This window comes from Lithobates pipiens, unplaced genomic scaffold, assembly GCF_037356315.1.
Source record: "Lithobates pipiens isolate NorthernLeopardFrog02 unplaced genomic scaffold, aLitPip1_a1.2 Scaffold_19, whole genome shotgun sequence".
NCBI classification, from domain to species: domain Eukaryota; kingdom Metazoa; phylum Chordata; class Amphibia; order Anura; family Ranidae; genus Lithobates; species Lithobates pipiens.
This window is the reverse complement of record NW_027507764.1, coordinates 172,145,796-172,164,460: the sequence shown is the minus strand read 5'-3', so window position 1 is coordinate 172,164,460 and position 18,665 is coordinate 172,145,796.

The following is an 18,665-nucleotide window of genomic DNA, read 5'->3' as shown; positions in this document are numbered from 1 at the left end:
TGCCTGTGATGCAATCCCGGGGCACTATATAACACAGTACACTTGGCAGCAAACATCAGCTCCTGTACACAAACAAGGACTCTCGTACCTTTGAATCCCTGGTTGGTAAGTTTGACTATTTGCTAACCTGGCTGACATGCCCCCATTTTACTTAAATAAACTTCTGAAAAACTAGCTTTTCTAACAGCTAGCTCGTTTTGTCATTCTATTCATTCTCAGATGGGGGTGCCCCTATGGACTAGGAGTTATTGACCGTATCTGGCACTCTTCCCGGGATAGTTTCCCAGCTACTGTCTCCCCTTTTCCATTTTGGGAATCTTTTGTTCAGCCCAGCTATCCAGGTAACTGTTATCACTTTCAGTATAAACATGGTTTATCACATCTGAATGTTTTTTTTTTTTTTTTTTTTTTTGTCACCTCTCACCAGTTCAACATTAGCATTTCCATGCATTTTCATTTTTACCTCTATCCGTCACTAGCACCCCTATGCACTCTTCCCATTGTCACTCTGATTTCCTAATATGTTATCCCTCTAATTCTTTTCATCACACCAACACCCACACTTCTCACCTCATTATTCACTTCACCTGCACATCATTCACTCACTCATTCACTCCAGTCACTGAATATCGGGTTGTTATCACACACATTATTCCTACCATATGTCATCTCACGTTTGTTTTCTTTTGATTTCAACCACGTTTGTTGTTTCTGTTCTTTCTTTTTAATACGTGTTTGGTTTTTTAGTTTTGTTTTTCTTTCCCCCCCTTCCCTCCCCTTTCCCCCCCCCCCCCCCCCCTTTCTCTTTTTTTTTTTTTTTTTTTTTTTTTTTTTTTTTCTTGGATGTGAATACAGATATCTGGGGATATTCCCTTTATATGCACACAAATCATATATAAGATATCTTCATACCCCATATGTGGGTCTATATATATATAATATAGAATATAAAAAACAAATATAAAAATATATATGTCTAATTGCGATTATGTTGGGATTTTCATCACAGGCGTGACTTACCATACAGGCAGGCTGCCTACGCTTGCACCTATTCCCTACAACCTTTGTGGGGCATGGGGTTTTGTCGTGTGACCGCTCGTGAGCCGCGCCTCTGGGCTTCCGACCCTCACCCCACTGCTGGATTCTGTAGCGAGATGCATGGACCATATATCTTTTGTAACTTGTGAAGGACGTCTAAGCATGAACCTGGGTAAACTCCACCATTAAGCACTATAATTTGTATGAACCTCTCGGCAATACCATACTGGGTAATTACACTAACAAATCTAGAATATGTTTAATACTAATCCTATTCGATAGATTAATTAAGTTGTATCTTGTCTCTCTATCAACAGACTATCTCTGAAGAAGACCCTAGTGGTTGAAACGCGTCAGAACTATAAATTTATTTTTGCTGTTACTAATCTTATACAGTATATTTATAGTTAGGTCTGCTTAGTGTATGCCCAATTGTCATTGTAATTTTTGTATGTACAAGCTTGGTTCTATTTATATCTTTTTATTTTAAATACCTGGGTGAAGCTCATGTTTTTACCACACAATAAAGTAATCTTTTTTATATAGTATGCTACGCTTATTGTTTATTGCTGCCTAAAAATCCCGTTGGTGGGGGAATTTGTTTTATTTTTTCTGATTTATAGGGGTGAGCAGCACCCTTCTTGCTCTTGTCAGCAGTGTGTTCTTTCCAATACTATTCAAACTAGGTGGTTAAACACCCTTTTTCTTCTCTCGTCTTTCTTCTCTTTTCTCCATTTCTTTTTCTTTCTTATTCACTCTTCTTTCATACTCCTTTTTCTTTCCTTGATCTTCCCTCCCCCGCAATCGAACACTCAAGGGTTTAAACATGAGCTTGACTTAGTAGTATTTTGATGTGATTGAGGTGTATATATATATACTCTGTTTATGTACACAATATGTCCACAGTGAATATGAATATGTTTCAAGGTCATGAATGGGACACTTTGATGTTAGGGTATGAAACTGAGTTTGAGAAGAACGATCGAGCTGACACAGAGATTACCACTCTCACTTTTAAATTGATGAAATTACTTGAGAAAAAATCAGCACTGTTCTGGCACATAAAATCTTTTGATAGATACAACAAGGAGAAAATTAACCCTTTGGGCCTTCGGGTCCAAATCTTTCCCAATGTAGATTCAATTAGTAGTGAATGTAAAACTGAATGGGAGGCAAACTTGAATGCTTGCTCACAGCAAATGATGGTTATCCTCACCAAAGAGTATACCAGGCAAATTGCACTCCTAGACAAGGAGATTTGTATCCTAGAAAAGGCCTTACAACCGTTTGCCTCTCATGCTCTATTTGTGGAATCCCGGACTAAACTCCGTGCTGATTTATCTTTCCACAATAAGAGCATTTTGGGCAAGAAGGAGGCCAAATATTGGAGGGACAAGTTTGCCTTCTCAGAAGGACGGGCATACAAATGGAATACGAATATACCATCTTATAATAATACTAGTGGGAAAGTGCATCCCGCTACAAGAAATACCACTAAATCTAAAGCCATGCCCAACTCCAATGAAGGAGCTAAATCTATGCAGAAACCTCGGGGCAAATTTAAAAGAAATAGAAGCAATAAGGATTCCCCGGAAGGAAATAGTAAAAAACGTATCACTGACAACATTCCAACAGAAAGTTCAAGTACATATAAGGAATTGCAAGCTACATCACATGCCGTGTTGGCACCATTAGACCCCCCATACACATATTTTGATGAGATGGCCGACCCCGTCCGCAGCAATGGGACATGTAATGAGAGAGGAAGGGAAATCATGCTATCATCTATGGAAGTTAGCCAGCAGGCTGACGTCACCAATACTAATGGGACAAGCAGTGGCAAGAATAGGGAAAACCATGTATCCGATTTGGAAACTGGTCAGAACTCTTTAAACCCGAAGCGGGGATTTCCCTCACCCCGACTAAACAAGGGAGTAGGAAACTTGGACGCATTTGTCACACGGATCCAAGCGAATCCTTCAGTGTGATCAACCTTTCGTCCTACGCGCTATCACCAGTGGAAACTGCGGTTCTGGCGCGTGGTTTAACATTTTGCCCACAAGAAAACTGTGATCCCTTTGGGACTATCACAGACATACAACTCTTTGCACGCAGGCTGTTGCTAAAGAGCCTGCACACTAGGAATGCTACTGATATCAATGCCATTGATTACCCTAAACTCAGTATGAGAGAATTCAAGGCCTTGAGAGATCTGACACTTCTATACGAGGAAAACAATACTCTGGACCTCATAGACCAGATAGATCTGGATATGCTATTGGATACAACGAATGAACCCCCCAACATCCCTGGGTCTATGGTCAAAAAACCCTCAGGTAAATTTCCACCTCTTAGTGTAAACTCAAATATTGATACATTTGTTAAACAAGTATCTAGGGATATCCGCAAATTGCCATCTAGGAAATCTCACCCTAACAACTTAAATGTAGAAGAAATAAAAGCTCTTCACATGCTGACAAATAACGTCAACATCATAATAAAACCCTCTGACAAGGGGGGCAATGTTGTCCTTATGGACAACTCAAATTATGTACGCATGTGCCAAGAGATCCCTCCGCACATTGCTTCCAATGCCCTTCCGCTTTTATGTGGAGGAGGTGGTGTGTGGGGGGCTGTTTGCCTCTTTTGCGCGACTCCCCGACAAGGGTAGGAAGGACCCCTGTCTGTGCACATGCAGGGCTCTCTCCACAGATGTCTCCTTATATGACTGGTGCGGGCTGGTCCCGCCCAGCCAATGGTGACACGTATTTCCTTGTCGGTGGCGTCCCTGAACACTTCCGGACGTGCCTCACGTTCGTCTGACCCTTCGTACGGACGGACGTGACGCAATCACGTCGTGCATTTGCGTCGGAAGTGACGTCGTTTCGGGGTCGCTTTACGACCTTCCGGGACGCCGGGGCGTTCACACGAGGTCGACCTGTTTAGGCGGCCAAGCAATAATAGGCGGTACCAGCCAATGGGTGGGCGGCCATGCCTGTGATGCAATCCCGGGGCACTATATAACACAGTACACTTGGCAGCAAACATCAGCTCCTGTACACAAACAAGGACTCTCGTACCTTTGAATCCCTGGTTGGTAAGTTTGACTATTTGCTAACCTGGCTGACATGCCCCCATTTTACTTAAATAAACTTCTGAAAAACTAGCTTTTCTAACAGCTAGCTCGTTTTGTCATTCTATTCATTCTCAGATGGGGGTGCCCCTATGGACTAGGAGTTATTGACCGTATCTGGCACTCTTCCCGGGATAGTTTCCCAGCTACTGTCTCCCCTTTTCCATTTTGGGAATCTTTTGTTCAGCCCAGCTATCCAGGTAACTGTTATCACTTTCAGTATAAACATGGTTTATCACATCTGAATGTTTATTTTTTTTTTTTTTGTCACCTCTCACCAGTTCAACATTAGCATTTCCATGCATTTTCATTTTTACCTCTATCCGTCACTAGCACCCCTATGCACTCTTCCCATTGTCACTCTGATTTCCTAATATGTTATCCCTCTAATTCTTTTCATCACACCAACACCCACACTTCTCACCTCATTATTCACTTCACCTGCACATCATTCACTCACTCATTCACTCCAGTCACCCAATATCGGGTTGTTATCACACACATTATTCCTACCATATGTCATCTCACGTTTGTTTTCTTTTGATTTCAACCACGTTTGTTGTTTCTGTTCTTTCTTTTTAATACGTGTTTGGTTTTTTAGTTTTGTTTTTCTTTCCCCCCCTTCCCTCCCCTTTCCCCCCCCCCCCCCCCCTTTCTCTTTTTTTTTTTTTTTTTTTTTTTTCTTGGATGTGAATACAGATATCTGGGGATATTCCCTTTATATGCACACAAATCATATATAAGATATCTTCATACCCCATATGTGGGTCTATATATATATAATATAGAATATAAAAAACAAATATAAAAATATATATGTCTAATTGCGATTATGTTGGGATTTTCATCACAGGCGTGACTTACCATACAGGCAGGCTGCCTACGCTTGCACCTATTCCCTACAACCTTTGTGGGGCATGGGGTTTTGTCGTGTGACCGCTCGTGAGCCGCGCCTCTGGGCTTCCGACCCTCACCCCACTGCTGGATTCTGTAGCGAGATGCATGGACCATATATCTTTTGTAACTTGTGAAGGACGTCTAAGCATGAACCTGGGTAAACTCCACCATTAAGCACTATAATTTGTATGAACCTCTCGGCAATACCATACTGGGTAATTACACTAACAAATCTAGAATATGTTTAATACTAATCCTATTCGATAGATTAATTAAGTTGTATCTTGTCTCTCTATCAACAGACTATCTCTGAAGAAGACCCTAGTGGTTGAAACGCGTTAGAACTATAAATTTATTTTTGCTGTTACTAATCTTATACAGTATATTTATAGTTAGGTCTGCTTAGTGTATGCCCAATTGTCATTGTAATTTTTGTATGTACAAGCTTGGTTCTATTTATATCTTTTTATTTTAAATACCTGGGTGAAGCTCATGTTTTTACCACACAATAAAGTAATCTTTTTTATATAGTATGCTACGCTTATTGTTTATTGCTGCCTAAAAATCCCGTTGGTGGGGGAATTTGTTTTATTTTAACTAAATAATATATAATAAACGCCAAGGTCCCTAGATTATCACAGGAAATAGCACAGGAATTGGAGTCCCCTATAACAGTGTCTGAAGTAAACCAAGCAATAAAAGAAACTACAGGAGGGAAAAGCCCGGGCCCAGATGGCTATATAATAGAATGCTTTAAGAAATTTGGGGAAATATTGTCACCAAGGTTATGTGCATATTTTAATGGCCTGGGTATAAAATATGGTTTGGGTAAGGAAGCCTCTCTAGCAATCATTTCTATAATATTGAAAGAAGGGAGCGAGGGTTTGATATGTTCAAACTATAGACCAATTTCATTGTTAAATACTGACATAAAATTAGTCCCGAACTTGGTCCACCCAGACCAAGTGGGGTTTGTGGGGGGCCGAGAGGGAAGGGATAATGGAGTGAGGACACTATTGCTTCTCCAGAAAGCCCAAGAGAGCAGAATCCCCAGTCTACTTCTGTCAATAGACGCAGAAAAAGCTTTTGACCGAGTAGACTGGGGATTCATGTTGGGCACGCTGAAAGAAATGGGATTTGGTACCCGAACCCTGAGTTGGATAAAGACACTTTACGAGTGTCCAATGGCAGTGGTAAGGGTAAACGGCAATTTGTCTGACCCCTTCAGGATGTACAATGGGACTAGACAGGGCTGCCCACTTTCACCCATACTGTTCATGTTGACTTTAGAACCACTGTTGGAGACAGTGAGGAAAAATCCTGATATAGGAGGAATTGAGCTCGGGGAAGAGACGCATTTGCGGACGATGTTCTATTTTATGTGACGAAACCTAGAATCTCAATGCCAAATTTGGTAAAGAGTATCGAGCAGTATGGAGCTTTATCAAACTTTAAAATAAACTCAAAGAAAACAGAGGTGTTAAATGTCAACACGAGCAATAGGGAAGAACAGGATATTAAGGGTGAATTTCCCTTCCTATGGAAGAAGGAAATTAAATATCTAGGTATAAAGTTGGCAGCCTCATTAAAGAAAATCTATGAGATAAACTATATCTCCCTACTGGATGAAGTAAGAGAAGACACGAAAAAAATAATGATGAAACCATTGTCCTGGTTTGGCCAGATAAATGCCCTCAAGATGATCATACAACCAAAAATATTATACAAGTTACAGATGTTACCGATATATATCCCTCCAATTGATTTCAATACCATTAAACATTTAATAACCAAGCTCATTTGGAAAAATAAGAAGCCTAGAATAGCCTTAAAGGTAAGAGAGGGGAGGTTTAAAGGTACTGGATTTTAAGAAATATTATGAATCTATAGTATTAGCACAGGTGGTGGAGTGGACAAAATTAGATAATGAAAAGAGATGGGTGGCAATAGAACACAGCTCTGCAGAGACACGAGTAGGAAAGTAAATTTGGATACCCCCAAAACACAGATTACTAGGACCAACAAGAACTTGCACTCACAAAAAACATCTTTAGAATATGGGACGGAATTCACAAACATAATAAGTAGAAATACAATTCCCCATTAATGGCATTAAAAGAAAATAATTTATTTCCACCGGTGAAGAGCACTATGGGAGAACATTGGATTAGAAGAGAAGACATTCAATTGAGACACATAATAAATGCGGGTAAAATAATCACTTCAGAAACACTACAGGAGTATATGGATATAGATGGATGGCGGTACCTCTAGCTCAGACATTTTGTCTCATCATTGCCACAACCATTGAGAAGTGGAGAAGATCTTAATGTTTTAGAGCGGATGTGTGAAGGGAAAATAATAGGAGTAAATATCTCACAGATATATAAGATGCTAGGAGAAATGGATGAGATGGAGGTACCTATATATATAAAAAAATGGGAAGAAGAAATAGGACCACGAGGGGAGAAACAGAATATAGAAAAAATCTTGCACCTAACACACGGGACATCTAAAAATCTTAACACAATAGAAATAAATTACAAAAGCCTCGCTAGGTGGTATAGGACACCAGACATGATGGGGAGATACCAGGAAGAGCAACTCGGGACGTGCTGGAGAGGGTGTGGACAGCAAGGGAGTGCGGCACACATTTGGTGGGATTGCCCAAAAATTAGAAAGTACTGGAGGGAAATATTAGCTCTAATAAAAATAATAACAGGAACTCAGGTACAAGAAAACCCTTGGACATGTCTCTTTCATGGTACAGACATCCCAACACAAAAGTATAAAGAGGCCCTCATAGGAAACTTAATAAATGTAACAAACAAGCTTGATCCCAAGAAATTGGAGACAGGTGGAAGCTCCAAAACTGAGGGAATGGATAGGAAAGTAGAGGATATGTATAGAATGGAGGGATGGGAAAAGGACGAGGAGAGTGGAAAAAAGAAATTTAGAAAGAAATAGGAACAATGGAAACTGTTTAAATTAACGAAGAAATATAATGAGGTAGTAGGGCTATAGGAGGGGGGGGGGAGTAGGGTGCATATATATGTATATTATGTATTATATTTTTTGTATGGAAAAAAATTAAATAAAGATAAAAAATAAATAAAAAAAGAAACCTAAGGCCTATCCTGGGGACATCTGGCTGCTAGGCATGACTGAGGGCCTATCCAGAAGCAGGAAAGCAGCGTAGGGTTGGGACTATGGTCTTGTAGTCCAACCAGAAGTAACCGTTCCACCGGTCGGGGAACCAGTTGTGGTTTGGAGGTAGAGGCAGTGCTGTATTTTGACCTAGGTTGACAAGGCCCAGGCCTAGGGTGACAAAAGAACCGCCCCCCATGAAAAAAAGCCCCCACACCCTCCTCCCAGATCCTGCATGCTGGCCCGCCATCAGTGAGTAAATCTGAATCCAGTGGCACTGATATCGCTATGGGGTGTAGGGTGGGGTGGGGTAGGGGGGCAGACTGCACTAGGAAACAGTAGTAGTGGGTGCCGTCGCCCCCCCCCCCACCCCAACAAAGTAGTGTTGTCTCCCCCTGCTCTGTTTGCCAGTGGCACTGTAACAGGGAGAGGAGAGCTGCACAGCATCTGTGTATATCAACCACTCCCCCTGCTCGCCCCGCTCCCCTTTCTCCTGTCAGCTGAACAGGAAAAGAGAGAGAGCGGCTCCAAGCATGTTCCCTGCAATGCCACCCAGCTTCCTTCCCTCTCTGATTTCCTCCCCATTGGCCACAGCAGAGGGCCAATCAGAAGACACTAGGGGGGGCATCCTGGGAAATGTAGTCCCAGAAGTTTGGCCTTCCCAGTGTATCTACAGACAGCAGGCTATAGTCCCCCAGCATACATGCACTCTGGAAGGGGGAGAGAGAGAACCTGTAACGCAGCAAAAAGCAGAGTGCTACAGGAGAATAGAAACAGAGGGAAAAAAAAGGACTGTGTAGAGGAAAGCCAGAGAGAGAGAGCCACGCTGTACCTGAACCACCATAGCTACGTTGTACCCATACCACCAGGGAGCCACGCTGTACCCGAACCACCAAAAAGCAAGCCACGCTGTACCAGCACCAACAGAGAAAGAGACATGCTGTACCCGCACCACCAGAGAGAGCCACGCTGTACCTGCACCACCAGAGAGTGAGCCACACTGTACCCGCACCACCAGAAAGGGTGCCACGCTGTACCCACAGCACCAGAGGGAGAGCCATGCTGTACCCACAGTACCAGAGAGGGAGCCACGCTGTATCTGCACCACCAGAGAGGGAGACACACTGTACCAGCACCACCAGAGAGGGAGCCACGCTGTACCTGCACCACCAGAGTGGGCGCCACGCTGTACCCACACCACCAGAGAGGGAGCCACGCTGTACCTGCACCAACAGAGAGAACCACGCTGTACCCGCACCACCAAAGGGGTAGAAATACAGAGCCACTGCCAGGGTACAGACATGCTACACTACAGTCGGCTGGGACAACCCAGAGTGAGTGAAATTCCAGCCAGGGGGATCACTGTTGTGATTTCACTAGGTCTGGTAAGATGGCCTGTTGGCTATTGTCCATTACTTATCCTAGGGACTGAGCCATTAGGAAGTGCCTAACCTTCTATCCTCTAGGATTTATTGATCACCACAACATCCCTGTCTGTCCTTCTCCTGCGGCATCCCTCTCTGACCTCCTCCCGCTCTGTCCTCTTCCCATGGCGTCCCTCTGTCTTCTTCACACGAAGATGACAGGCAGGGTCTTAAAAGGGAATGGGTGTGGTCTTGACAGGAAGGGGTGGGTCATATTTAAATTAGAGAGTTGCAAGTTTAGTCAGCCCTAGGGCAGCACAAAACCTAAATACATCCCTGGGTAGAGGGGGAAGTGTCGCCGCTAAGGGACCATCCACCTTGCTACCAGAGATCACTTTGAGTAAACTGAGGCCAGAGCCAGAGCCAGAGAAGACATCTCGCCAGCTGGGGATGGTGAAGAAGTGAGGAAACTCCAGCAAATCGGGGACCCAGTGGGACAACAGAGGTGACGTTTTTGGAGTGCCAAGCCATGGACCTAACATGTCAGTAGGGGTGAAGCTTGAAGAATATCTGTGAGTACCAAGCCAGGGACCCAGCAGTGAAGTGAGGGTGACGCTTGAGGAAGATACTGAGTGCTACAGTGAAAGAGCTCAGGGGATCCAGTGGCTAGTGGATCTGAAGTCTAGTGAGAGGAACTGGGAGCTCATTGAGTAAAGACCCACAGTGAGTGAGTGTGGGGTAAAGAGAACCGTTCGTGTAGCAGATAGTTGAATACCTTTACCGTTAGTAACAGCTACAAGATTGTTGCCATAGAAGACAGTGGGGGTTATTTACGAGAGGCAAATCCACTTTGCACTGCAAGTGCACTTGAAAGTGCACTTAAAGTGCACTTGGAAGTGCAGTCGCTCTAAATCTAAGGGGTAGATCTGAAATGAGTGGAAGCTCTGCCGATTTTATCATCCAATCATGTGCAAGCTAAAATGCTGTTTTTTATTTTCCTTGCATGTCCCCCTCAGATCTACAGCAACTTTAATTCCAAGTGCAATTTCAGTGCACTTTCAAGTGCACTTGCAGAGCAAAGTGGATTTTCCTTTAGTAAATAACCCCCAGTGTTCCTACCTATGCAGAAGTGGTGTCCGGCTAGAGGCCTTCACCTGCATAACTGTCTACCTATAGCAGTCTTGAATTCTGCTAATTATCTTTGCATCCACCTAAGGGTGTGCTGGCCCTAACCCTCTCTCTCACAGTTCTGTTTAAGAGACAATAAATCTCTTCGCACTGAAAAAGTGTCCGGCACCCACTATTTCATCTTGCATTACAACCACCATATCTTGTAACCCACTCTACACTGAAGGATGTCAGCTGTCCCCAACTCTGGAGGTCACCATTAGGCCTCAGGGACCCCGAGACCTTGCTACAATTGTAAACAGGACAAGTAGAGAGGGTGAATCTCCTTAACAGGGACACAGACCGCAATAAAAACTGACAGGTTTTCTAATTCCTGTCCACTCTATCCAAAACTTTAGTTATACTTTAATGCATTCCTTGCATTAGGGTAAAAAAATTTAAGACATGAGATCCCCCCCCCCCTTACCTGAGCCCTCATTTAATTCCATTGCATCCGGTAAGTATGAACCCGATTGCTAATAAAAAAAATAATTACATTTACAATCACTTTTAAGGCCAAATCTTTTTCAGTGCTCAGGTTGCCAGCCGATGGCTGGTTGTGATTAGCAAATAAACTAGTAATCCATCCAGATCTGGCAAATGTTGTTCTTTTTGGCACTGTACATTTTAAATAAACCTGACAATGTAGAAGCAGATGTTTCATCTGCAGACAATTACACAATGTATATCACAGAGCTGCAAGCCTGCAATTAAAACTGGAATGTTTTGTAGGAATTCCAGGTGACAAGGACTTTGAGAGACTAACAATTAGCAGTAAATGCATGAATATATACTTAGGCCTCATGCACACGAGACGCAGTTAAACGCGCGTTCAGATGCAGTTGGACAGTTTTTTCAACTGCACCTGAACTCATTCAATGTTATCCTATGTGTCCATGCACACAGTCTCGTTTTTTTCCGTTTATATGCAGTTGCGTTTAATTTCGTTTTTCCAGAAGCAAAAAAATGCGTTCAGAAACAAAAATTTCTGCGTTTCAGACGCAAAACGCGGCAAAACGCGGTAAAACGCGGCAAAACGCCGCTGCCGCGTTTAGCCGCGTTTGCGTTTATATGCGTTTTTAAAGGTGACCTTTTTTTTTTACATTAAAAATCTCAAAAATGATTGCAAATGATGAAAAACCATTAGAAAAATATTTTAAACAATTGCAATTGCAAGTGGACAATCCACAACTTGTGGCAAGTGACGTGGCAAGTGGACAATCCACAACTTGTGGCAAGTGACATGGCAGGTGGCAAGTGATGTGGCAAGTGGACAATCCACAACTTGTGGCAAGTGATGTGGCAGGTGAAGTGGCAAGTGACGTGGAAAGTGGACAATAGACAACTTGTGGCAGGTGACGTGGCAAGTGACCTGGCAGGTGACGCGGCAAGTGACTTGGCAGGTGACGTGGCAAGTGGAAAATCAACAACTTGTGGCAGGTGACTGGCATGTGACGTGGCAAGTGGACAATAGACAACTTGTGGCAGGTGACGTGGCAAGTGACCTGGCAGGTGACGCGGCAAGTGACTTGGCAGGTGACGTGGCAAGTGGAAAATCAACAACTTGTGGCAGGTGACTGGCATGTGACGTGGCAAGTGGACAATCCATAACTTGTGGCAGGTGACGTGGCAAGTGACGTGGCAAGTGGACAATCCACTTGTGGCAGGGGACGTGGCAAGTGACGTGGCAAGTGGACAATCCACTTGTGGCAGGTGATGTGGCAAGTGACGTGGCGAGTGGACAATCCACAACTTGTGTCAGGTGACGTGGCAAGTGGACAATCCACAACTTGTGGCAGGTGATGTGGCAAGTGATGTGGCAAGTGGACAATCCACTTGTGGCAGGGGATGTGGCAAGTGACGTGGCGAGTGGACAATCCACAACTTGTGTCAGGTGACGTGGCAAGTGGACAATCCACAACTTGTGGCAGGTGATGTGGCAAGTGATGTGGCAAGTGGACAATCCACTTGTGGCAGGTGACGTGGCAGGGGACGTGGCAAGGGACGTGGCAAGTGGACAATCCACAACTTGTGGCAGGTGATATGGCTGGTGACGTGGCAAGTGGACAATCCACATCTTGTGGCAGGTGACGTGGCAGGTGACGTGGAAAGTGGTGTGGCAAGTGGACAATCCACAACTTGTGGCAGGTGATGTGGCTGGTGACGTGGTAAGTGGACAATCCACAACTTGTGGCAGATGGCATGGCAGGTGACGTGGAAAGTGGACAATCCACATCTTGTGGCAAGTGACGTGGCAGCTGACGTGGCAAGTAACGTGGCAGCTGACGTGGCAAGTGACATGGCAAGTGGACAATCCACATCTCGTGGCAAGTGACGTGGCAGGTGATGTGGCAAGTGACGTGGCAAGTGGACAATCCACAACTTGTGGCAGGTGACGTGGCAGGTGATGTGGCAAGTGACGTGGCAGCTGACGTGGCAAGTGGACAATCCAAAACTTGTGGCAGGTGACATGGCAAGTGACGTGGCAAGTGATGTGGCAAGTGGACAATCCACAGCTTGTGGCAAGTGACGTGGCAAGTGGAAATCCACAACTTGTGGCAGGTTACTTGGCAGGTGACGTGGCAAGTGAACAATCCACAACTTGTGGCAGGTGACGTGGCAAGTGACGTGGCAGGTGAAGTGGCAAGTGACGCGGCAAGTAGACAATCCACAACTTGTGGCAGGTGATGTGGCAAGTGACGTGGCAGGTGATGTGGCAAGTCACGTGGCAAGTGGACAATCCACAACTTGTGGCAGGTGATGTGGCTGGTGACGTGGCAAGTGGACAATCCACAGCTTGTGGCAGGTGGCATGGCAGATGACGTGGAAAGTGGACAATCCACATCTCGTGGCAAGTGACGTGGCAGCTGACGTGGCAAGTGGACAATACAAAACTTGTGGCAGGTGACGTGGCAAGTGACGTGGCAGGTGACGTGGCAAGTGATGTGGCAAGTGGACAATCCACAGCTTGTGGCAAGTGACGTGGCAAGTGGACAATCCACAACTTGTGGCAGGTGACGTGGCAGGTGACGTGGCAGGTGAACAATCCACAACTTGTGGCAGGTGACGTGGCAAGTGACGTGGCAGGTGATGTGGCAAGTGACGCGGCAAGTAGACAATCCACAACTTGTGGCAGGTGATGTGGCTGGTGACGTGGCAAGTGAACAATCCACAGCTTGTGGCAGGTGGCATGGCAGATGACGTGGAAAGTGGACAATCCACATCTCGTGGCAAGTGACGTGGCAGGTGATGTGGCAAGTGACGTGGCAAGTGGACAATCCACAATTTGTGGCAGGTGACGTGGCAGGTGATGTGGCAAGTGGACAATCCCCAACTTGTGGCAAGTGACGTGGCAAGTGGACAATCCACAACTTGTGGCAGGTGCCGTGGCAAGTGACACGGCAAATGCAAGTGTACAACTGCTCTCTATGCTGCTGCTGCTCACTCTGATCAAAATAGCAGAAATAGTTAAAAAAAATGCTTTGAGAGCTTGGGGAGGGTCTACATGATGTTATCTTTATAAACGCGTTTAAACGCAAACGCGTCTAAACGCGTCTAAACGCGTCATGCAAACGCGGCAAAACGCGCGTTTCTAAACGCGCGTTTCAGCTTTTTTTTAACAGAGGTTTCATCTGCGTCTCGTGTGCATGAGGCCTTACACTTGTATTAAAACTGCATGGCATATTAAAGAAAGATCTGCACATCACAGAAAAAGCCAGGTAAACATAGCATTCATTTGGTTCTCTAGCACATCTATTACAAGATCTTTCTTTAGTAATGTGACATATTTATTCATTCCCCTTGCTGTTTTTTTTTTTTAATTTGTTTAATAAAAAAAAACAAATATTTTATAATAGGCTACTAGTTTAATACTACTTTATAATATGGCTTAGACTATAGTTTTGGTACAGAATAGATATATTCTGTACCGAGACCCAGCATTTGCAGGAGTTTTCCTTGAAACAAAAATGGGGATTACCATTGCTAAATTATATCTGAAAATACTAGTTACCTGAATGTCTTTGGCTACAGTGCCTTCTGAATCACTGACCTGAAACAATAATGCAGCAAGTTAAGCCAAAACTCTACATGCGGAAGTAACTGGATCACAGTGGCTGTGATCTACCTTTATGTGCCAAGATAGGTCTGAGTGATTAAACAGGCATACAGGGCAAGGTGACATTGTCTCTGACATCTCCCTTCTCCACCAAGCCCCATATTCTCACTTTACCTGGGCTCCTTTACAGCTCATTGTTCCTCTGCAGCCAATGAGACTACTCAGCAATTCTGAGTTTGAAAGAGCCAATCAGTGGGCCCATGCATTGTCTCACACCTGAGGAGATGCTGTCAACTAGGGATGCACCGATAACAATTTATTTACAATGAATACGAGTACCGATACTTTTTTTTTTAGTATTTGCCGATACCAATTGCCGATACCTACCGCAACTGTTTTGTTTTCACTTCAGCTGTTAGCAATTGTACAAAGCATTGAAAAGTTATTTACAAATTAAATACAATTCTTTTTTTGCTTTTTCAATGTGAAATGTACGTAATAGAGGAAGTTTGGGACTTTAAAATGAAGCACTTGGATAATGGAGGTAGGTTTTAACCATATTAAAAAAAAAAAAAAAAAATGTTTTTATTGATTGTTCAGTAACAGATCATAAAAAATAATAAAGATCAAATTCATAAAGTATATAGGCGTAAGTACAGTAGAAGCATGATATATAGTATTCACATATAGCAGCACATAGTAGTAATAAATAAAATAATTGGGTAGTATGGCATGGTAGTGCCTATGACAGCAAAACCGACATCAGCAAGTACATCCACATAATAGATATGCATCCACTAGATGTAAAACAAAAATAAATTTAATATATAGTTAAAAAAGTAAATTCATAATAAAATAAATATAGTTCCGTATAAAGTATAGCTGGGACATCATTTCAAAAGCTCGACACGTTTCGTGGGTGTCTCCCCACTCATCACTAGCTGATGCGACCAAAAAATTCCTATGAAATAGAATAAAAAATAATATAATATACTAACCATATAAATAAAAATAAATTAATGGGGATTTAATGCGTGTAAATGGTTAGCCAGGGCAGACTCACCAATCCGGATGGAAAGTGCAGTGTGCGGCAGTGGGCGTAGGGTGGGCCATGGGCAAGATCCCAAGATCTGAAAATACTAGTTACCTGAATGTCTTTGGCTACAGTGCCTTCTGATTCACTGACCTGAAACAATCATGCAGCAAGTTAAGCCAAAACTCTACATGCGGAAGTAACTGGATCACAGTGGCTGTGATCTACCTTTATGTGCCAAGATAGGTCTGAGTGATTAAACAGGCATACAGGGCAAGGTGACATTGTCTCTGACATCTCCCTTCTCCACCAAGCCCCATATTCTCACTTTACCTGGGCTCCTTTACAGCTCCTTGTTCCTCTGCAGCCAATGAGACTACTCAGCAATTCTGAGTTTGAAAGAGCCAATCAGTGGGCCCATGCATTGTCTCACACCTGAGGAGATGCTGTCAACTAGGGATGCACCGATACCAATTTATTTACAAAGAATATGAGTACCGATACTTTTTTTTTTAGTACTTGCCGATACCAATTGCCGATACCTACAGCAACTGTTTTGTTTTCACTTCAGCTGTTAGCAATTGTACAAAGCATTGAAAAGTTATTTACAAATTAAATACAATTCTTTTTTTGCTTTTTCAATGTGAAATGTGTAAATATATGTTAATATATATGTGTAAAAATATTCACTAACAAAGCAAACAAAAAAAGTTTTAATTGTTTATCGTTTATAAAATAGACGTGAAAAAAAAAGCAGGAAAATAATAATTAAATGGAGGAGAATAGGGAGTTAATTAAGGCTGATTAGAGTAAGGGTTAATAAGGGGTTAAACAGAGGAACATTTGTTCATCCCTTTGATCTGCAGATAAAGAAACAGAAAGATACAAAAAGAAACAATGTTTCTTTTTATGTTAATAAACACTGCTGGCTGCTTTTTTTTTTTTTTTTTACAGCTCCAATTACCGAACTTCTTTAACACTTCAGCTGTCAACAGGGGAGACCCACTGACAGCTCAAAGAACTGAGCCCAAAAGTATGCGCTTCAGGTATCGGTGAATTTGCACGAGTAACAATACTTCTCAGTATCGACACTGATACCAATACTAGTATAGTGCAACCCCACTGTCAACACTTCCCAGTTTTTTGGAAGAAATAAATTAATAGAAAAAAAAATGTACAGTAGCTAAATTGAGCAAAGAAGGAAAGGGGATATGAAAACTGTTTTAAAAAAACAAAACAGAAAGCTAATCAACAGAATGATACAATATTGACACTGTTACTTGTTCTACAACTAAAGGTAGCTTATTTGGGAAAAACTATTTTCATCTGGTTCATACAGTATGTGCTCACATGCAGTAATAGAAAATGGCTTTTCTTCAGAAATCAATTTTTAGAAGGCTATGAGCTGCTAGGAAAAAAATAAATACATGCAGTAATGTGGATTGAAGGCTAGGAGCTGCCCTGGCAATAATCAAAACATGCAGTAACATGGATTGAAGGCTAGGAGCTGCCCTGGCAATAATCAAAACATGCAGTAACGTGGATTGAAGGCTAGGAGCTGCCCTGGCAATAATCAAAACATGCAGTAACGTGGATTGAAGGCTAGGAGCTGCCCTGGCAATAATCAAAACATGCAGTAACGTGGATTGAAGGCTAGGAGCTGCCCTGGCAATAATCAATACATGCAGTAACGTGGATTGAAGTGCATTAAAAGTGTGAATACCATCTGCATATAATCCTGTAATTTTTATAGAAACTATAATATATAGATGCTGCAAGTCTAGAAGCCAGCATAAACAGGTTCACCCTTTATAATCTTAGTCAGTTCAACATCCCCTTAAGATACAAATGGTTCACAATCATAGATATTAGTTTGAAAGAATCCATTAAAAAACAGCCGTTTCAAAGACAATAGACATTACATTTCATCACATTCCTCCTATCTACAATCCTTCTTTATATACTAAAGTGTAGGTGGGGTTAATTAATGCTTTCTTGCAGTGCCAATATAGCTATCTTGAATGCTTTAGAAGCTTGTTAAATCCCACAAAAGCTGCAAAAATCCTTCATATGTGGTATCAAAACATCTGAGATTAAAAATTTCAACAGCCCCTTTAATAAAAAACAAAAGCTCCTTCCCATGTATTCAGTAAGGTAGTGCAAAAAACAATCACGCAAAATGCAGTAATCCAAAATAAACAAAAACTGTACTTGATCTGACTCAAAAAAATAAAAAATAAATTTGTTGCTGTAAGCAATTGCCCCACAAATGTGTATGTGATTAATTAGAACGTTACAGAAACAAAAATCTGTCTATTCATGCTTGCATCCAACTTGATAGACCGAGAGTAAATAAAATATCCATTTTAAATGTTGAATTTGTTTAATCCTAGAATGTCAAGTGGTATATTGGCAGCAGTTCCTGTCTCTAGATAAGAGATAAGTCACAAGTTTTCTTGCTAAATTGTGATTATGATGGAAAAAGTGTTCACTGGTTAGGAACAAAAACTGAACAATAAACATGCGTACTATAAAATGTTTACAATAGAAATGTAATGTATAACAAAGACAAATCTGCCTTGAGAAAGATATTACATTTTTCTTTAAAAAATCCAAGCAGAACGAATTACCATTATTTTGGATAGACGGGAACTGCTAAAGTGGATATACCCTAAAGAGAAAATTGCTTTTCGTTGCCTTCTCTCCCCTTCCCTCTCTCACATTTGCATATTTTTTCTTTTTTTAACTTTATTATGTTTTTGTGCTACAACGAACCACTGTACACACCTCACTGCTTATAAAGGGTCTTTGGGTGAATTCTCTGGAATA